The 22,244-nt window shown below is 45.5% G+C and overlaps 1 protein-coding gene across 1 annotated transcript in view; it reads right to left on the bottom strand.

Moving 5' to 3' along the window:
• Nucleotides 1-22,244, bottom strand: part of ZNF469 (zinc finger protein 469) — a 408,895-nt gene that overhangs the window by 195,554 nt on the left and 191,097 nt on the right. Inside the window, exon 7 of the mRNA XM_073308156.1 lies at nucleotides 7,508-7,582. The gene's annotated coding sequence lies outside the window, so the exon portion shown is untranslated. The remainder of the gene's footprint in view (nucleotides 1-7,507; nucleotides 7,583-22,244) is intronic.

Below are 22,244 nucleotides of genomic sequence, written 5' to 3'. Positions count from 1 at the left end.
AAATGATCTTGTTTTCCTCAAGTGTTTGTGATTTCAGAATTTTTAAAGATAGTCCCCCATAGTGTATATTGTTCTAAAAGTATTTAATTGACTTACAAAAGACAGAACCTGGCACAGGAACCCCTTCCTTAGAGTTTGTCCTTCAACACTTTCTTGACATACTTAAATGCCTCTTAACTACAACCTCTTAACTGTCTTGTATTGGCCTTGGGCTGTCAAAACCCTGGCCAGGCCTTTGTGGAACATGGATTTGTATAGGTAGAATATCTGAGAACCAGTTAAAAGCAATTACACAGTTAATTTAAATAACATTTGGAATGGTCAACAAGTACGCTTTTCCCACAGAGAGGTTGGAAATCAAACTTTACTGTAAAAGGTTTATATTTAACGGGTAATTTTCAATGGATTTAAATAACCAGAGAAAGCATGCTACTCCACTGACATACCCCAGAAACAGATGAAGCAATATTCCTGGGCACTGTAGCACTGGAAGTGTGGACACAAGACAAAAGGAACAGCTGGAGCAGGGAACAGGGAGTCAGCACTCCTGCATTCTCTTCTCAACTCAATCGATGGCTTACTCCGTGACCTTGGGCAAGTCACCGATGATGTACGTTTTACCAGGGGGAACAAGTACGCTCACAGGGGAGGTGCAAGGACTAAATATGTAAGGTTCGCACATTACTTTGAGATCCTTGGCTGACAGACACAATAAATTACAGGGTTGTGTACTGAGGCCTGAGCAGGAAATTCTTGATACTCACCAAGCCCAGGAATTGGAGGGTTATTCTGCAAAGGATCCACCAGTAACCCACAACCAGTCTTGTTAACATTAATGAGAGTTTCCCGCTCTGCTAAATACCATGCAAATTGCTAGGATCGAGTTCTCCCTCTCCTCATTTCAGTAACGTGGGGGTTTTATTAACTTGGCATTAATACAAACAACTGAAGCCCGCTCCTACCGTCACATATGTGGTTGGTCCCACTGGCTTTACTAGGTCCAGTCACACTAGTGAAGGCTGAAGAAACACGCCCCAACTGTTCGTATCAACCCCAGGGAAAAATAGGTCCGCTGTGGAAAAGGCGATAAGAAAGCATGACTCCAGCAATTTGCCTGGTACTTGGCAAGGCTGGGAACAGTGATGGCAACAATGTGACTGCCGTTTCATGAAAACTGCTTGTCAAAGATTTTCCAAACTCTGGAAAACACATAGATATTTATTTGCAAGTAACCACCAGACACGATCAACTCATCTTGACCAAATACTCCACAATGACATTATTCCACAATGGCATAATCCTTGGAGAAAAACCACAGCATTCTTGGATGCAAAACAGAAACTTGACACATGTAATACCTAATACTAGAGTATACTTTATACTCTGTTTTCCTATGAGTCATTTTCCATCCCACTGTCTGTTGAAAATGTTTTTTGTTTATTTATTAAGGATTCTCTCAATGGCTTTCTTGACTGCAGAGAGAGAGAGAGAGATTGATTTTTGGCATCCCAGAAACCTGCCACTGAAACTACCCTAACTAAAGCCATCTGCTTGAGTCAAAAGCCGTGGCCTCTAAAAATTTTCTGCTAAATTCACATTTCATTTAAAAGAACAGTGATGAAAATATTAGGCTCCAAATTAACATTATTGTGTTTTAAAAACACAAAACCTATGAAACATACACAAGGAATGTTTTCGTGGCTCTTTGTAAACAAATGTCAATGACCATTTCTGGTTATGAAAATGGAACCATTGGCCAGCACTATGGGAAAACCAATCAGCACCAAACTCTTGGGTTAGCAGGAAAAAACTGGCAAGTGAAACTGACAAGGCACCCAGAGTGAAACAGATCAGTCTAGTTTCATTGTCCAACCTAAGAGCTTCATTCTGGTCTTGCTTAGGCGGGTGTAAATCAGGAGTGTCTCCAGCTAACTGATGGAGTTATAGCTATGTAAAAATCAGTGGAAGTCAGATCAACATCAGCACTTGAGTGTAAGGCAAAAATATAAACCAGCCATTTGTTTAATAAAGACATTTATTTACATAATTCTTGCATCTAATTCAGGCATAGATTTGGTTTTGTATTATATGATTTTATCTTAATGGTGTCCGTTTAGAGATAACATACAAGGCATTATTATTAATTTTTATATTGCCAGGGTGCCCATCCTTCCCTGGGGATTGCACTTTGACACAGTACAAAGGCTTGTGCATTCCAGTGACCCTGCAAGCAGTGCCAGTGGGAATTTTAACTCCCGCTTGGGCCACCGATGCCAGACAGGTCAAAGGATAAGGGTCAGATGAAAAGCAATCCACTGGTCCTCCAGGGTGGGGGTTGAGCAATATCCCAACAAACTATCCTTGTAAAAGAGTTACGTTCTAGAAACACACGGTAGCCATTCAGCATGATAGACAGGGATGGCGGAGCTTTGTTCATGCCGGTGACATCTGATTGCACAGGAAGGATTAAGATTCAGAATAGTGCCCAGATGCCCCAATCAGGATCAAGTCTCCATGGATGGTGTTCTGTGTTGTACAGACACATACGAGGACAGAGTCTGTGTCCAGAGGATTTATAGTCTAATCATCATATCACCTAAGACGACGTGTGTCAGACCACAAGAGTAGTGAGATGGGTGCAATCAAATATATTAACATTTCAAAATAAATACATAGATACATCTGCAACATATTATAATTCTTTCCCATTATAAAAAAAGCAAGTTCCTATTCTCCACCATCTCCCCCTCAAGCCGTTATTAACTGGCTCATTTCTTACAGGCTGCAGGTTAGAAATGGGTCTTTCTTGGGGAGCGGATTGAAGGAGGAGAAGATAATGACCATACGCAGCACTTCATAGAGGGCATTCCACATGTAAGTGGCAGCACAGAAGAAGGGTTAGGGAAGTTTGTGGGCGCAGCTGACCCACAGGCAGACGAGGCCAGCACTGTCCATGGAGCAGAGAGGGAGAGAAAGAACAGGAGGACTTGTGGCACCTTGGAGACTAACCAATTTATTTGAACGTAAGCTTTCATGGGCTACGACCCACTTCATCGGATGCATAGAATGGAACATATAGTAAGAAGAGATATATACACACACACACATATATATATGGGGTAGAGGGCACTGCAGTGACAGAGAGGCAACCAGGGAGGGGAGGGGTTGCGAAGGCTCCTTGGAAGTTACGGAAAGGAACTTGAGCTTGATGTGGGGAAGGAGAGGGAGTGAGTGGAGAGATCCAGAGGGGGCTGTGATGTGGGCTGAGCAAGAGGCCAGGAAGATGGTTCGAGCAGCCGGGTTTAGCATGTGTCTGTAGGAGGCAGTGGGGGTGTAGGGAAGGCCAGAGAGGAGGCGGCTTCAGTGATCAGTGCGGGATGGGACAAGCAGGGCCTGAACAAGCACTTTGCCGGCCTGCACACAGCAGAGGATGGAGCATTCAAAATGTTTCTCACTTACAGTGCAACATTTTGACCAAGACTAGGACCCATCCTCAGCAGCTCTAGGACTCAGAGCCCCCTCTGGGAGCCACAGGTCCTTGGCGGCTTCCTTCTGACTCCCGGCCTGTACCAGCAGCAAGGTGCCATCCAACCTCAAGCTGGCCCAGCCACTCTGACCAACACATGGATCAGAAGGGGACATAAGTGGATCTCAAGGCTCTGCCCACTCCCTGCCCATTCTACACCACCACCCCCGCCCGACTGTTAAACACCTGCATTCAAGAACCAGGGGGCATGTGTAAGGGACGTTACCGACTCCCTTCCACAGATGCACAGCCCAAGTCACAAGCTAGCCCTGTACACTCCATTTCAGATGCTCTGGGCCACAGCTCCAACTTGCCCACCTCACCAGGCAGGCTGGCTGGCAGGAGGGAGGGAACGGACACGGGTTCGATATTTATCAGAAAGAGAATCTAGATGTAGGGAAATTTGCAAGTGACACTAACCAGGATTGAGAAAAAAACGAAAGGAAAAGTGCTCAGTCTTCATGCTTCAGAGCATAAACTGCTCCCAAGCCAGAGCAACAAGAAATAATCTACAAACACACACACTCACATGATATTGTACTAGATGGGCCACTAGAGGGATTTAATACCATTCTCTGACCCATCTGGTACCAGCCACTTCAAGAGGCAGGACAATAGATTGGCTGCATTATCAGTCTGCTCAGTGGACAGCCTTATGGGAGACTTGCCTTCTGCCAGCGCAGACACCAGACCCTCCTAATTCTTTTGAACACAATCCAAAAAAGCTCTTCCCCCCAGTCTGCCTTTAAAAAGACTAGGCTGGGGATTTGCTCTTTAAACAAACATGGCACCTCATAAGCAGAAATGGCTGCGGGCAGCAGGCTTCGTTTACACACACTAAGGCCCCTTTGTTGCGTCCTCTAAAGATTTCTCAGGCTCCACTCGTGCAGCATTGCCGAACCGATCTGGCTCCAGAGTGCCATAGTTACAGTACGCTGGTGCTACCAGCTGGCTGCTGAACTGCGCAAGGACCAGAGGTCACAAAAGAAGCACGGCCCATCTGCACTAATAACGGACGAGACAAGCAACAAAGTGTTCACGGTCTGCCGACCAACAGACTAACTGCTGGCCTTGATCCATGCAATGGGTGCCATGAACCAAAGGGCACATAACACAGACAGTCGCCTACTGGCGACGCTCTTGCTGCGGCAATGAACGGGCACATTGTGTGCCTCTTTCAGCGTACGGTGGGACTTGCTATTCACATGGGGGCCCATAAACACAGATCAAAAACCCCGCCCTCAAATGGGAGCTCCCTCTTCCCTCACATCATCTGTATCTTTCCAGGTCCTCACCAGAAAAAGAGACATGTGACACATGAATAAGACATCAGAGTGAGCTCTCCAGACCAGGTCTGCTATTTGAACTGTCAGATCCTCCATATAGATGTTACACACTTGCCTTGTTCTCATTGCTAAACAAAGCAAGTAAAGGTCAAACTAAAGTTCCCTCACCAGGGCACATTTGTTCTCCAGATGGCAACAAAACATGAAGCGCTTTTCTGGGAGCAGGCTGGTGTCCATAGACCAGCGTCACCGTGACCTTTTCATTGTACAGTAGAAGCTCACATTTCCCCTTGGCTTAAGTATTAATAAAGACACATTTTGGAAAGAGGGAGACACATTCATTCAGCCTCTCTTAGTCAAACAGCATCTAATCTTGCATCACACCAAATTCACTGAACCAGCCGGTGAACCTTTAGGAAACCCTGGTACAAGGTTTGAGCATGGGACAAAACCCCGGGGCACATGGATTTGGAGTTTTCTTTCTAAGGTTTAGCATGGTTCTAGAGATGACTCACAAGCCATATTTCTAAAGGAGGGAAGAGCTGGGTGTCGGATGAGAGTGGGGAATAGAACGGAGTTGGGATTGACATTAATTAAGACATATTTCTTAAGGCGACCTGACTAACTCATTGGATTCTATAAATCATGAAAAAGACTCTTTGCTACTTGTCTTGTCCTGTGACTTCTCCTTTTGGAGAAGGAGCCAAGAATGGTGGAACTGTCTACCTGCACTAGCGGTGATTCCCCCCCCCCACTAAATGTTTTGTTTGGCAACTTTTATTAAAGCAACATTTCACCCTCAAGCCAAGGCAAATCAAGCCCAGGAAAGAGCTGCATAGCTTAGTCAGAGCCCAGTGAGGTGTTTGCTTGGTGAATGGTGCTGCGGTACCTATTATTCTTATTTAATATTTGTACTCTGGTAGCACCTAGGAGCCCAAAGTCACAGACCGGAATTCCATTGTGCCAGGGGTTGTACAAACAGAACAAAAAGACACTCCCTCCCCCTAAGAGCTTACCTTTAAGTACCTAGATACCATGGTGATGGGGGCATTTCTTTAGCGAGGGGGGACAATAATTTCCAATCATTTCTCTATATTTCTTAATATAATTTCTTCAAGAATCCCAAGCGCTCAGTGTCCTCAACAAGGCCAAGTTGAGTTATCCCCGTGCAAAAATAAAGTCTTTGTAACCAGGGATGCCTTGTTACTTGGTCCCCCTGAAAAGCGCAGTACATTCCATAAGAATAGCAGTACTATCCACCGGCCTCCTCTGCTCCTTGTACCCCACGACGGCAGCAGGCCTCTTACAGTCTGTTTTCATTTTTAACCACCAGGCAAAAGTGAACAGCCCCCGAAGGCAGCAGAACTATTGCACTGTATCTGCTATGTCCGTGTTCCACTCCAAACCCCGGAGCTAATGCCATGGGAAAACGATTGCCCTATCCCAGAGAAGAACTAGTTCTCCAGGACAGCGTGAAGCACGCAAGTGTAATAACGAGCCTGGCAGTTTGTGGATACAATGGAAAATTGCGAATAAAAGTTTCTACAGTGTCAGTGCGGTCACACTAACCGCATGGCTGGGGTTCTCTCTCCAGTAAGCTCCCTCAGCTCAGGCTGGCTTGAAACTTTCCAGCCCAAATTTTAGAGCACGGGAGGGAGGCTGAATTTAAGGGGCCTGGGGAACATTCATTACAAAAACTGACCGGCTCCATCCTCAGTCAGCTAGCGGGAGCCTTGTACACCTGTGCAAGAAGCTCTCGACCCAGGCTCTCCCCTATGCTTCCAGCCCAAGGAACAACACCCCAGACACAGTGATTGAAAACCTGGCCAACATTTTCAAACATGAGTGCTCAGAAGTTAAGCTCCCTGATCCACACTTAGGCACCAGGACAAACAGCCTGATTCTTTAAGACACTGAGCACCTGCCATCAATTTCACTAGGGTCTGCGGCCACTCACCACTTACTTATTGAGATACCTAGGTAGGGATTGATGAGCCTGACCTTGGTATCCCAGGTTTGAAAATTCGGGCTACGTGCTTTTCCCAAAGTGTCTCTGCTTCTAAGTAGTTTCCTCCCTTGGTAAATAGCTTCCTCCCAAAGTAGCAGCTGCAGGAGGAGCATCTGCAGATCAGGGAAGTGAATTCTGCTCGCACTCCCATCTCTCTTCCTTTGAAAGCTACTTGCCTTTCAGAGCTTTGAGTTCTCCCATTTCCCCTCCCAGATCTGCATCCCTTTCCTTCCCCCTCCAGTTTATGTATCATCAGATAATTCCATCCTTGTTCTATTGCCCACTCCCTCTTGTGTATGACTGATAGGATCTAAACAGCAGAACACACATATGTATAGTGTAACGCAGACAAGTGTTTACAGAGCTATAAACCATGATAATCGGCATAATGCCACCATTAAAACACACTCAGAGGAGATTAAGAGACTCTGTATGAAACTGGTGGCTTATTGGGGTTCCCTAGTGCAAATAGATTTATTTCTGTATATTTGTTGTTAATCTCATCATTTACCCATGTGCTTTTTATTACTCTCCATATTCCAATATTAAAGGGACATCTGAGGCTGGTTAGTCTGTTTGTATCGGGTCCATCTTCAGCTTTCTGGTATTTCCTGGTTGGCACGTGGCCAAATCAACACACTGTCCTTTTAAAATAAATAAAATGAAATAAAATAGATACATAAATACCTTTCAAGGAGCTGATATAAGCAATTGCCTCCTGCAGCAGTTGTCAGTTTATGAAGAGTATCTCGGCTTTCTCCTCTGCAATTAACAAAATTGAGATGGCTTTTGAGCCCATGAGCTTGTCTGATTGCACGTCAGTGGGGGGGGGGGAGAGGTGGGAGAAGGGACCATCTTTAAACATTTTTTTATTTTGGAAGCAGGATCAGGGATAGAGGCCATGGCAGAAACAGATGGCAGCTGCACATCTGTGAGCATTAGAAACGATGCCAAGACCTGAACCTGCTCTTCCCAATTATCTCCTTGACTTTAACAGCCAGACAGATGCACGGGCAGCTAGAGCTAGGCAGTGTGACAGCGCCATCTACTGGAAGTCAAAGGTGGTCAATCCCCTACTCACTCCTTTAAAAGGCAGCTGTCTAAGAACTGATCAGCCAGCCACCTGGTTGGGTGGGGCTCCCTCTCTTCAAACATCGCCGAAAAATTGCTGGTTACAGCCACAGAATTTGAAATGGGCCAAAACCTAATCCTCAGAAATTGAAACTTTTATATTTTGGGACGATTCACATTCAAATTCCCAGATTTGACGTCATTTCTTGTATTTCTGGTCCAAGGCCCAAGCCAGAAAAGGCTAGTTTCTAGTTCAGTTTCCGGGGCCGTCAAAGCCTCACAAGAACAACTAACTCCTCACCACATGTCTAGGAGGGAATAGCTGATCTAAATATTCTAGATGAGGTTTTGGTTTAGTCACGGAAAGGATTTCCCACCTACTGGGCGAACAACACTGAAGAGAAGAATGAGATGTCAACCACAGAGGTAGCAGATGTAAAGGGTAGATACCACTTTTGCTTTGTGTGTGTAACTCCTACTGTGTCAGGAGATCCAAGACTACATGAACTAGCATGTCCTAAACTACTAGCCAAGTGAATGCTTATGAGTCAATGGGAATAGTTATCTTTAGACAGATATTCAAACTCCAAAGACTTGAAGTAGGCAATATAACCTGGCTAGATACTAAATAGACTAAGAATGCTGAATGCAAGAACCATAAACAGAATATGAATGATTAAAAATATGCAATCCCCCAAACACTGGAAAAATGGCTTTGGTCCCACAGTATCGCATGGTGTGCTAGCAATTCATTTGCTTGCCTGAGTGAAATCCCCATGTTTTGATTAGCTGGTTGTGATAAAACTTTACTCAGTGCATTGGGTTCTTTTTCCTAGGAAAGCTCAACTGAGATGCACCCTCTGGGCCTCTCCAGGCAGGTTAGGTTTATTACCAGTTTTCCAGCTGAGGAATCACTTGTCCTTCCTATAACCACCTTGGGGTCTCAGAGTGAGCGGGTGGCTCATCCTAGGTTAGAAGCATGTACGTTCTTTCTGGTTGCCAGTTCTTTCCCAGGATATCCCACCCCCAAAAGTCTGGAAACAAACACACCAAACTCTGAGGAACTTTATGATATGGTCACTTAAGAACAAAAGAATGGCCATACTGGGTCAGACCAAAGGTCCATCTAGCCCAGTATCCTGTCTTCTGACTGTGGCCAATGCCAGGTGCCCCAGAGGGAATGAACAGAACAGGTAATCATCAAGTGATCCATCCTCTGCCACCCAATTCCCAGCTTCTGGCAAAGAGAGGCTAGGGATACCATCCCTGCCCATCCTGGCTAATAGCCATTGATGGACCTATCCTTGTACACTTCTCTAAGTGTACCTAGAAGCCAGAGCTGCACAGAATGTGGAGGGTTTGGGCACAGTGACTTACTCAACATCCTGCTTAGTTTCCCATCCACACAGTGCCTCAGACAAAGGCTAGAAGATGGAAAGTTTGCACTCATCTTCGTCAACATGCCCTGTTCGGATACAGGATCCATTTCAGAGCAGCTTGCCTAATCCGCCATTAGCCAAAACAAGTGGAGAGTAAAGCCAGAGGCGCATCAGTCTAGTAAATCCTGGCCCACGGCTACCAGAAACGAAACCCTCCTACCTACGACCTAGCAATTAAAGCATAGGAGCTAAACCTCACTGTTAGAAGAAAACTCACACCCATTCCGCCCCTGCCCCACTCCCCGCCCCTCCCCCTCCCCCCACACAAGTGATCAAACCAGCACTTGTTGGCTCTTGCAGGCTCTTGCAGCCATGTGTTCCGCACCAGGAAGCAAGTCACTCTGCTACATCATTGTTATGGCCCGTGAGGAATGACTAATTACTCTTATCAAAGTCAGGGTGGAAGGAATTGAAGAAGTTCCCAGGCAATTATCAGATGGCTGCTGTATCATCTCACAGATGAGGGGTGTTTGCCGAGATGCTAATGCAGATTGGCTGCTTTTTTCTCCTGGCACAGATCCCTGGGAACCCTGCCTCAACCCTGCACTGCCCAGGTTTCTGTACATTACAGGCATTATGGTCACCAGCAGGCATCAAACTCAGCATAAACCTTTAACATGTGAGCTAAGAGATCACCATTAGCAGAACACAGCAGGTTGTTATAGTCACTCGGGTTAGCTCAACTGCTAGAGAGAGACATCACCTCAGTACTCCCAGAGCCCACCAACACGGACAGACAGGCATCTCTGATGTCTCTGGGGTACAGCACATTGGCCAAAATATGCAGTCTTTGGCAAATCAAAGGGATTTGGGCTGGAATCAATGGACAATAGCCAGATGTGTCAGGTATATTCCAAACTCTGTATAGCTGAACTGACAGATCAAAGCCACTGGGGAAGAGCAGAGGGACGGAGGGAGAGAGAATCATAGAATCATAGGACTGGAAGGGACCTCGAGAGGTCTTCCAGTCCAGTCCCTACACTCATGGCAGGATCTAGACCACCCCTGACAGATGTTTGTCTAACCTGTTTTTTAAAATCTCCAGTGATGGACATTTCACACCCTCCCTGGGCTTAACTACCCTGACAGTTAGGAAGTTTTTCCTAATGTCCAACCTAAACCGCCCTTGCTGCAATTTAAGCCCTTTACTTCTTGTCCTTTCCCCAGAGATTAAAGAGAACAATTTTTCTCCCTCCTGCTTGTAACAACGTTATATGTACTTCAAACCTGTTATCATGTCCCCTCTCTGCCTTCTCTTCTCCAGACTAAACAAGCCCAATGTTTTCACTCTTCCCTCGTAGGTCAGGTTTTCTAGACCTTTAATCATTTTTGTTGCTCTTCTCTGGACTTTCTCCAATTAGTCCACATCTTTCCTGAAATGTGGCACCCAGAACTGGACACAACACTCCAGTTGAGGCCTAATCAGCAGGAAGTTTAACAGTCCTGAAAGTCACCTGTTTTCTTTATGCTGGCATCCCTGCAGAGCCAGGAAATGTACCACTAAGATTAACACTGGATGTCCCCATTCTCACGCCTGACTGCTGGACTCGTCCTTTGCCCTTTCACTCCTGATATTGCCCTGATCCTGGAGCTCTCACGTCGTGTCACTCCTATACACTTCAGTCTAATTGTGCAATTACCCACAATGGACTCTCTAGTGCAATCCACCTTCATTGCAGCTTATGATTGGTTTTAGATACAAAGCTGGGCCAAATGAGACACCTTTGAGATTCACACGGAGGAGCTGTGGAATAATTCAGAGCCATCTGCCATCAGCCTTTCTCCACCCCTCCTGCGAACAGGAGAGGCTGGTATTTATTTTAAACCATTACACGGAGCCCCCCAGGTCTTCCCTGGAGCTGTCATTCTGGCAACGCTCCCTCACCATCACGGGGAGAGACCTAGCCAAGGTAACATTCCAGGCTGAGGCTTAATCAACATGCAGCCTCATTAACAGCACAGCCTAGATTACGTGATCCTAGCAGAGCTGACACTCTTCATGGCAGGCAAGATGGAGCATAAATGACTTTGGGATCCATGAGCCTTCCCCTGTCCCTATTCATTTTCTTGGCACAGGTTTGAGCCCCAAAGGCCCTGATCCTGAGAGGGAGCTAAACACCTAAGGCCTGGTCTAAAGCCCACTGACTCCCATGGATTTCCAGGGAAGCAGTAGTGGGCCTTTGCTGAGAAGCTGGAGGTGATGGAAAACGGTGGCAGCGGGAGGGTCATTGCTCAGAGACAATTCCCTTTGGCCTGAAGACACTCAGAAACATTATAGCGTAGGGACGTTCTTTACATCCCTGCAGTATTTCAGGGTTCTTTCCCCTGCTCCCTTCCACCTGGGCCCCATCTGGTGACTGCCCAGGCCTAAGGAGGCAAATGACATAAACAGGGATAGTACCAAGCAATCACAGCCCAGCCTGAAACCACAGTGTCCCTGACACAGAGAACCAGTCTCTCTAGTTGAGCCAAACTCCTCAAAAGCACAGACTAACCTGCATGTTGGGGGTCTGACATCCATAGCAATCTCTGCTCCGATGGCTAATTAGCTGTGGCAGAGGAGGCGGATGGGCCGTTAGCTGGATACTTAATTCACTTGCAGTCGTAATGGAAACACTTTCAAAAAGGTAGAAACAAAAGGCACATAGATCTCTCCTGCAGGCCTTCAGAATCAAACTCTGCCTGGCAGCTGCCTATTCCGTAGAGGAAAAAATATTCCACAAGTGTCTGTTTATTTTCCGTTCCTCATTTCCAGATAGCCCTACGCTGTATGCATTCCTTGTACTCACTTGCATTCCTCGTGCAGTAGCACATTTGCCTGGGGGTGGAGGGGAGAAGGTGGAGGGGCTAACCCGGCTTTCAAAGAAACCACATTCAATTAGAAGATGATTTCAGACACATTCTCCAGATCTCTTCTGATCCCATAAGCCCTCACACATCTTTTGTTCTGCCAGGTTCCTCTGGAAGCTGAAGCACTGAATCAATGCAGGAAAATCCTATTTCCCTGGTATCTCCAAATTCACTAGAAGCACCAAATAGAGCCCTCAAAACTCCATAAGAAAGTTGGTTCTTGTGAGATTTCCAGCCCGATTTTGCATATTTACAGGATTCTGGGGCATTGGAGAAGGTTGGAAGAAGAGACCAATGAGCAAATCCACTGTGGAGAAGTTCATATTCAGACTTAGCCCTTGGTCCCTGGTTCTATAACAGGTTTAACCAGAACCTCGGATCCAAGCTACTTTGCATTTTGTAGGAGTTCTATCCAGATCTGAGCATCATGGTCCAAAACCGGTTCTAGGCCAAACCTTTGTAACTAACTCAACAGTAAAAAGAAAAGAAGTACTTGTGGCACCTTAGAGACTAACAAATTTATTTGATCATAAGCTTTCGTGAGCTACAGCTCACTTCATCGGATGCATGCAGTATCCGATGAAGTGAGCTGTAGCTCATGAAAGCTTATGCTCAAATAAATTTGTTAGTCTCTAAGGTGCCACAAGTCCTCCTTTTCTTTTTGCAGATATAGACTAACACGGCTGCTACTCTGAAACCGAACAGCATCACTTGCTTAGGGAACTTGATTATGGAGAATTGTTCACATGAACTATTGTTCTAGGAACTTTGCTGATGACCACAAATCTTTCAAGCAAACTTGGGCCACATTTCCTATGAATCCCATCCTGTTCTCCAGGGGTACAGGAGAGGATTATATGGTTTCCTGCTAAAACCATGAAAAGCAAGGGTTTGTTTCGTGTGGGTCAAGTATTTGGGTTCAATTGAACTGGAAACTTCAATGAAACTTGGGGTGGAAACCCACAAGAACAGTACCTCATGGCAAACCAAAACCTCTGATGTTCAAACAACTCCACATGCAAAGATTTGGGTGCTGCTCTGAAATGAGCCTCTGGATCCTCAGTTCTTCCAGCACTACGTTTGATCCATTTGTATGTGAGACAACAGCTCATGCAATTACCTGAACAAACATATTAGTTTATTACTCTCTAATCTGAGACTGGCCTGAACTAAAATACCAGATCAGAGCACCATGGAATTATGGGGAGGAGGAAAATTTCAAAATCCAAACCCAAACACAAATTCCAATTTTGCAAGTGGCTTATGAGGGCTTGAATAAAAACCTCATTATGGAACTTTAGAGTGTTGGAAATCTGAACCTGGATCCAAACTGGATGGCTTGGACCCACTTCTGAGCCAATTTTTGCTCTCAATTGCCTGAGTGTAAATGCAGTCACTCCACTGACTTCAGAAGACTTACCCAGCATTTACACTAGGATACAGGAGAAGAATTTATCCTTATATATATCCTTTATATATAATACAGTGGCTCTCAAATTGCAATCCCCATAGAGTACCAGTGCACCACAGAGATCTTCTTGGTGGCCCACAGAATAAGAACAAAAGTTCCTTGAGAGAATCTCCCTCTAGTGTCACAGTCCGTGGAATGAAGTCATTGAAGAATTACTGGTATGAAAAATAAAGGAACGTCCAACAACTGGATATTCACATTGGCATCTAAATTCCCCTTATCCGAATGATCTAACAGACACAGCATAGACAGCTTTGCAGAATGCTGGGGGAACTGTTCAATTCCAGCACCAGGCTCAGGGTTGATTACAAAATGATTAGTATTTTACACAAAGTTGGATTTAATAAAGGCCAGTGGATAGCTCCCCTCCCGTGCCTCCTACCGGATCACTATTAATGTTGGGAAAATAAACAGTCTTTTCCTCAAGCATAGACACAGTAATAAGATTCCTCTGCCAACAGGCAGCTGCTTCAGTAAACACCAGCCTCCACCTCCTCCAAAGGGCAGCACATCAGGAGCAAAGATGGCAACAAATAAAGTAATCTCATCAACCGTCCAAATTAAAGGGATACTGCTGAGTTAAAAAAATACCTGAGGGCCATTATTGTACCCTCAGAACTGACCGAATTTGGCAGCAGGTTATATTTCCCCTTCCTTGTGTTACTAATAACATCTCCAAATGAAAAGGAGTACTTATGGCACCTCTAAGGTGCCACAAGTCCTCCTTTTCTTTTTGCGAATACAGACTAACACGGCTGTTACTCTGAAACATCTCAGAATGAAAGAACTTTACAAGTTTAACTGACTTCATGCTTCCTTTGTGGTGTCTGTTCACTTTCTGCCTTTTACCCAGCTTGGGCAGTGAAACTGGACCAGACGGCTTCGCTGTTGGTTTCAGTCAGTTTTGATTCCCGGTTGTCATTCACCACCTCAGTGCTACTGAGGGCGCGATTCTGCACCCACTGAACTCGATGGCAAAACTCCCACTGACTGCAATGGTGCAGGATCAGGTCCTGAAACCCAGGCTTCCAGCAAGACAGAAGCGCATTGTAAGACATCTCCAGAATCTGTTGGGTTTTCTTTATGTCCTGTTCGTTAAGTCTTTTCTATTTGTTAGGTTTTTATTTTTGAAAAAATCCCCCCCTACAAAAACCAAAATTTTGGTCTGTGGTTTACACAACAATATAAAGCCCTACTGTTACAGACATTTCTCCTGACAAGTGAATTGAGAGACTGGGTATATCTTGCAAAGGGACTGTAAAATCCTGGGGCCAAATTCTTTTCTGTTACACCAATGTAAAACCAGATCAACTCTACTGACACCTCTGAGCTGGTAGGGATAGCGGGAGGGGCCCAAGATACATGCATATGCTTATTTCACACACATCTGTACCATGAATCAAGTGGAGTCACTCCAGGTTTTCACTCATATAACAGGAAAATGTGATCTACACACATTTTACATTGTGTGTAGTACTAAATCAGACTAAACGGGTGTGAAACTCTCTACAAAATTTGGAATAGCAAAAATTTGCCCTGCAGCTGCCCTTGCTAACAACAAAGAACAAGCTTCCAGGGGTGTTAACTCAGTAAGGTACCTTCCATCAGCACTAAAGTGATGTAAGTGAGCCTATAATGCAGATACTCTGCCTCTCACAGTTCTTATAAGCACTGCTTTCCCACTCCTGGTAACAGCATGGTCTGCAGGACAGAGCTACCTGGGTAAAATCATTCCCTTCCCATTTGCCGTTATACTTCTCCAACAAACAGCCATGGCGTAACCAAGAGCCTTAACCAAGGATTCATCAGCATAGGTAAAATCAAGGTTGGATGGATCACTGTGAGCACCTGCGGCTGGGAGAACTTCCTAAGTACCAGCTGTGAATTCAGCTCCAGCGTAAGACAGAATGAAGCTGTGACATCTTGTATCAGCTCCTTTCCAGCCCTTTTGATTTAGAGCTGAGACACATACCGTGGAGAGCCAATGTATCTTGTGGCAGTGACGTTAATCATTATTGTAAGCCACAACCAGCAGCATGTGTGGCCAAACTGTAAATCTAACCGAGTGTTGCTTGTCTCCCAGCCCCTTCCTGACAGGAGTGAAGTATGCAGATTCCAGTGACATGTTTAGTGCCTGATCCCGCAGCCACTCTACGTAGTCCCATCCCATAGCCGCACTGCAGTCCCATCAACCTCAGTAGAGGTTCCAGGCACTGAACAAGCTCAAAACATGCAGAAGACTCAAGGAAATCCTAAAAGTAACACACGCTAAGGAATGATCCCAAGATGAAGCAAATTGGACATTTATAAACCTACCCCTTAGAACAAGCAGCTTTAGAGGGGGATAGGGACAGAATCTGGCATTTAGTTGGCAGGGAGGAAGGGATGAGGCGGTGGCCCAAGGGGAACACATCATGATAGGTAAGCACACAGGAGGACAAGGGGCACTGAAGAAAAAAGCAAGCTCGACCGCAAGTGCACTCAGCTCAGTCTGAATCTGCTCAGGATCCTAGACTCAACTAGCGCAACAGGAACACAACCATTACAATCCATACACAGGGCACCAGAAGCTGATGCCCTAGCAATTATTTTGGGGCCGTTTTCTGGCCTGTGCTATCCAGGAGGTCAGACACGATGACCCCAGTGGTCCCTTCTGGCCTTGGAATCTCTGTTCTATCTGCACTGTACATCCTCACAACTGGGATTTTAAGAGCACAGCCTGGACAAGACAGGCTTCTCTCCTGGCCTGAGATCCCTCATTAACAGCGTTGGATACCTTTACAGTGGTTATCACCTCTGCGAGTTCTATTTATTACCTTCACCAAACCACCATCACAATCCCATGCAACAGCTTGTCCTAACCCTCAGCCCTTTCCTCAAAGGAAGGATCCTCACACCCTATGACCTTTCTTTCTCCCTGCTCCACGAGACTCAATATCCACCCCGCCCGCCCCTTGCACTGCCTTCCTGTGCTTTTAACTAGCTTCCGCAGCTGGTAACCAGCTCCTCAGCTCATCAATCCCATCAACTGCTTAGGCAGTTAAGTACTCTTCTCCATCAGGCATTTCCTGGAGGAGCTAATTAATCCTTAAGGAAGTGATCAGCTACTGGCTCTCAGCACTCTGTCACACAGCCATAGGGGTAGAGTTGCCACCTTTCTAATGGCTGGTAACCAGACCTCTGAGGCCCCACCCCCTGCGCTGCCTCTTCCCCCAAGGTCTTGTCCCTGCTCCATCTCTTCCCCAGGCCCTGCCCCTTCTCCGCCTCTTCCCCCTCCCACCCCAGATTAAAAAAACCTGGACATTCGGGCTTGTTAAATGGCACCCGGACACACAAGCCGAAAACGGGAAAGGTGGCAACTCTACATAATAGAGATGGCTGAGAAGCTCCTGGTCCAGTGGACAGGGCACCGAACAGGAACATATGCCTTCGAGTGCCACTGGTTGGATGTGTGACTCTCTCTGGCCAGCAATGACAGTCTATAAAGAGGATGCGGCCTTACTAGAGTTGGGTGAAAAAGGACTGTTCTGCTGAATGAACATTTTGGGAGGGGACGTTTTCATTTTGTTTTGGACTTTTCATGACATATTTTGGTTCAAAATCTGAAAATGAAATTTCATTTCAAATTTTGTTTTGTTTTGGTGGGGAAAGTCTCTCTCTCTCTCCTTTTTTTAAATTCCTCCCTCCCCCTATCCCCGCCACTGGAAAAAGGAGTGGAAGAGCCGGAGAAAACAAAGAATCTTTCTCACTCCCTTTTATTTAAAACCGGTTTCCCCTCTTTTTGCAGTGAAAAATAGAAGGGAAGTTTTTTTTTTTCAAAACGTTGAGAGTTTCCCCAGAATTCTGAAACAAATTAATTTGAAAGTTCCAGTTAAAAAATTGTTTAGAAATTTAGTTAAAACATGAAAAAAATTGGACAGAATTTGTTTTTCAGGGGAAAATCTTGTCATCAAACCCTCATTTTTATCAAGGGGAAAAACACTGACTGGTTATGTTACCTGGCTTTGCAAAGCAGTTTAGAATCTTGGCGTGAACAGTTCTGGAGAAATGCAACGTGTAAGAGGAAGAAGTCTGTCAAAGAAGATATTTTGGGAGGTGGGGGGAAAGATTTGAAGCCTGTTAACTTGGACAGTGTTCCTTTAAAGTATGGATATGGTCAGAAGTGACTGAAAATAGCCCTTTATTTTATTACTGTTGTCCATGGCTGTTGCCTGCATGTCTCCTGAATCATCTGCTTACAGTTTACCAACCCAAAAAGTGTTTGCTACTGTCAGAAGCCAATAGAACTGCAGAAGAGGAAACCTGGATTATGTTCTACTTCACACACCACCCACAAAATATACTAGCCAACTTCAAATTCCAGAATTTTTATTGCTGGTGCTGGAGAAGAGATTCGAAGCATCACAAACAGCTGGACTTTCACAGATTATGTTGAGCTGGCGGTACTGGGAAATTAGAAAAATCTTGTTGTGTCTCGTAAACAGAATAGATTTTATATGGAAGTTATTAATGAAGACTAAAGATGGGCCTGAGCCCAAATCATGGCTCCTAATCCTGCATAACTCTGGGGAAGTTTGATCTGGATCTGAACAGGACAGCTGGAGCCAATATTTTTAATGGACTGACCCAAAACCCAGGAACTGCAGAGAAGATCAGATCCAGGCCTGAATTGTGCAGCTTTCTCCCATCTCTAATCTAGCTCTTTATTTATTACAGGGATTTCTTAATACACATCGCCTAGTATCGCAGTGCTTCCTAGATAGGTTAAATCTGCCTGGCATTTTTTGCTGCTCTCGCCTCCCTAGATAGAGAAGCTATGTTTGAAGAATTGTATTATATTTCACACCCACACACATGTTTTTTTTACAGATAGACAAAATCATCACATCAGTTATGATGGGAGTGCTTGGTCAAATATCAGGGTTTTGCCATACTGCTTGAAAGTGGTCAGACTCTTTACCTGGACCTCCTTGGAAAGTTCATTCCATAACTGATGGAGCTTTTTATGCATTTCATCTGGAGCTTTGTAAGTTTCATCATCTCAAAGAGCTTCTGAACTTCCGTAGTCAAGCTGACATGGAAGGTCACAGATGCAGTCACTGGTGTAGCCAAGTTAGTGACTTTGAAGATCAAGACCAAGGCTTTGGACTTTGAAGAGTCTGGATGCCAGTGGAGAGAGAGCAGAGCACAAGACAGATATGCTCATGGCACCTCATCCTGCTGAGGCAGGCAGCTGGAGTCTCCACAAGCCTCTGCATTGCACCCACGTTCAAGGAGCTTCAGCAATCCAGGCTGACGGACACACTAATCACTGTGGCTAGATCCTCATGGGGAGGAAGGAGCAGACTTTCTTAGCAACCTGGATTTTGAGAGATAATCCCTAGTGCTGAGTGAACTGCAGAGGGTTTGGATCTTGGTGTGTTTTAGATAAGCACCTGAAGCTTATCCAGACCTCGTCGGTCTGTGACGTTAAGGTCCAAACCTGAATACTATCACCATGAAGATCATGGGGCTACTTGCATGAGTCAGAATTCCTTCTGAGGTGAGTAATTCTTTTTCGTGCAAGTGAGTCCAATTGCTTTTGTTGGGGATACCCATGTGATAAAGGGTCTGTGGGGCAGGAAATCCTTATTCTGGAAATTTCCAGAAGGAGATTTGCAGCAGTCAGTGCCAATGGTCAGACTGGAATTACCACCATGACAGCAATGGTGCCCTGGGTAAAACTTTCAAATGCTGGAGGTCAGAAAGTCCTCGGTAGAGCGCTCTAAATGATGGAAACCATACCAGAGGGAATCCAGCATGCCCAAAACCTGAGCCCAATTCAAGACTCACCTCCTCCCTAAAGCTTTCCAACCAAGATGAGCTGAAGAGCCAAACACAAGAAGGGAAGGTGAGACTAGAAAGGAGAGGAGAAAGAAAACAATCAAGAAAAATCTCAGCAGTGCTGGTGCAGCTCTGCCAGTCCCAATATGACCAGAAAAAGCAGAGTTAAGACACGGTAAAAACAAACAACAGTCAACAAGTCAAAGGAACATTTCAGACTCTTTCATGAGGGTGAGGAATGGTACTGAAAAGTAGGTGGGAAGAGGTCTTATCCTGAATGAATTTACCCGTCTGTATCGACTTGGAGAGCATCCTATTTCTCTCTCCTCCAAATCGCTGGGTTGTTAACCTAACTTCTGCAGCGAACTCTCCTGTTACTTCACATGGCTGTGCTCTAAAACCCTTGAAAGGATCATTTCACACTACAGACTGAATCAATTTGTTTGTTAATCAGCAAAGGTTCAGAAAGTCCATTATAGGGGGTGGGTTTTTTGGTCCATTTAACATTATTATTACATGTAAAAAAACCTTTCCCTGATTTTTCAGACAGCCATGAGTGCATTTTTGCTTTGAAAGCAAATGAATCAGGGACCATCAGCACCCAGCCACATCTGTGCAGAGGTGTTAACTAGCCTTCTGGGATGGACTGTAGAGCAGGAGCATAACATTTAAAGACCGTGAAATGGGAGGGGCTGCAGATCTGATAAGTCACTCATCATCTCACATCTGGAAGTTGCTACAGCTGGCAATCTGAAACGTGCCCCCACCCCTCCAAAAAAGCCACTTTTCTTGAGGAATTTGCCATTTGCTCTGCTTTGTTCCTTAAGGCAAAAAAGTCATCCAGGTGACATATTGATTCTGAGCAAACACACCCTCTATTGGCTAGGCAGTAAATAATGTCTCTTTTTCATACATGTCAATTTGGACGGCATCCAAAGAATGCAGTGTGTGCATTCTGCCTCTGTGATTTGGCTGGCAAGTGTATTTAACTAGGCAAGTCTAGGCAGAAGAACTACTGCTTTACCTCTGCCTTATTTTTAAATCATGCTTTTCTGATTGGTTTAAACAGTGTGTCAGCGATTGGCTAGGACGGCATTGGAGAAAAACCTTAGGTTAATCACCCGCCTCCCCCGGCTAGATGTTGCATCATGCCAGGGTTCAAGTGTGTCTAGCATATAAATTAATGCACCATTGATCAAAATCCCCACATCGGCTTGCAATATCTTCATGTCGCAAGCACAGGATTCTGGGGTTAGGTGGAGAATCAACAAGATAAGTAGATTACTCAGGAACGCATTTTCACTAAACAGCTCATTGTATTGAAAATCTGGCCCCCAAAAGTAAATGGCCGTAGTGTGCGGCATATACCGCTGGAGTTGTCCCCAGATAGAATTAGGTCTTTGACTCCAACTGTTGCATGTAGCCATGTCAGTCCCAGAATATTAGAGAGACAGGGTGGGTGAGGTAATAGCTTGTATTGGACCAATTTCTGCCGGGAAGAGAGAAAAGATTTCCAGCTACAGAGAGCTCGACCTGAAGAAGAGCTCAGTGTAGTTCGTAAGCGTGTCCAATAAAAGATATCACCTCACCCAGCTTGTCTCTGATTCCAATTGGCATTTCTGATTTTCTGGCTAGTGGCACTCTTTTGTGACACTGCTGTGAGAACCCGAGGCCGGAGCCTGGTTCCCAATTTCTACCCTGCTTTAACAATTTTAAAAGGAACATGAAACTGGGAGCCAAACTCTGGTTTTTGCTATGCCTACGCACGTGTCTTAACTCATGGGCGGCACCCACATCTTCCAACGATGCAGACCACAGATGAACCCTGTGAGAGACAGATCCCTGGAAAGCTGCAGACAGAAGGGACGTCATGGGGCAAAAAACTGCCTACCCCAATTCTGGCTTCCGTCCAAATCTGCAGGAATCCTACACAGAGGCATTATGGGTCAGGCAAAGGATATGTGAATTTTAGCGCTCCTGTACCCAGGCTTAAGCATATCCGTTCCGCTCACATTACCACGCTTACATAAACCAGTGTGGAAAGGGCACTGAGCCCAGGTTCAGGCCTTGGGCTTCTGCAGAGCTGGTGTCGCAGAATGATGTCAGTCTCCACCATTATTATTTGTATTACAGTCGTGTTGGGGGCCCAGCTCAGAATGAGCACCCATTGTGCTAAGCACTGTACAAACCAAGCAATTGTAAGCTCTCCGGGACAGGGGCCTTCTATCTCAATAGACAAGACAAAGGGGATGGGGGGTGAGATATAACAAACAAGCCAAGTGAGGGCTTGCAAATGTTATGCAAATCCCACCATATCTTTTTTCAGGCATAGAGCGTTGGGAGGGGATTATCTAAGGACCTGCCCACCAGGCGTATTTCTCCGACCTGCCTTCGCCAACACACACACAGCAGAAGCATGAATGTTTAAAACAAACCAAAACCCCAACCCTACCAAAGCGAAATCTCCACTGCACCCACAATTCTCTCTAAGGCAGGAGATGAGAGAGGATGAACCCCTGTGCCACAGATGTTAGTCACCTTGCATAAGGCACTACCGCAAGGCTCTTTCATACTGTGGTGATGAGGGCAGTATAAGAACCCCTCTAGACTGGAACAGAGCTAAATGGAAAGAAAAATATAGGGAGGGCCTGAAAGAAGGGGAGGAAGGAGAAGGGGGCAAGGGAGAAGTAAGAGGGAAGGATGGAAGGGAGCCTGCAGGACTGGTGGTATGAGGTTGATGGAAGATGGATAGGCTCCTCCACTCACTGTA

This window comes from Lepidochelys kempii, chromosome 12 (genome assembly GCF_965140265.1).
Source record: "Lepidochelys kempii isolate rLepKem1 chromosome 12, rLepKem1.hap2, whole genome shotgun sequence".
Lineage (NCBI taxonomy): Eukaryota > Metazoa > Chordata > Testudines > Cheloniidae > Lepidochelys > Lepidochelys kempii.
Note: the sequence above shows the minus strand (reverse complement) of the source record. Positions and strands in the feature narration are given on the sequence as shown.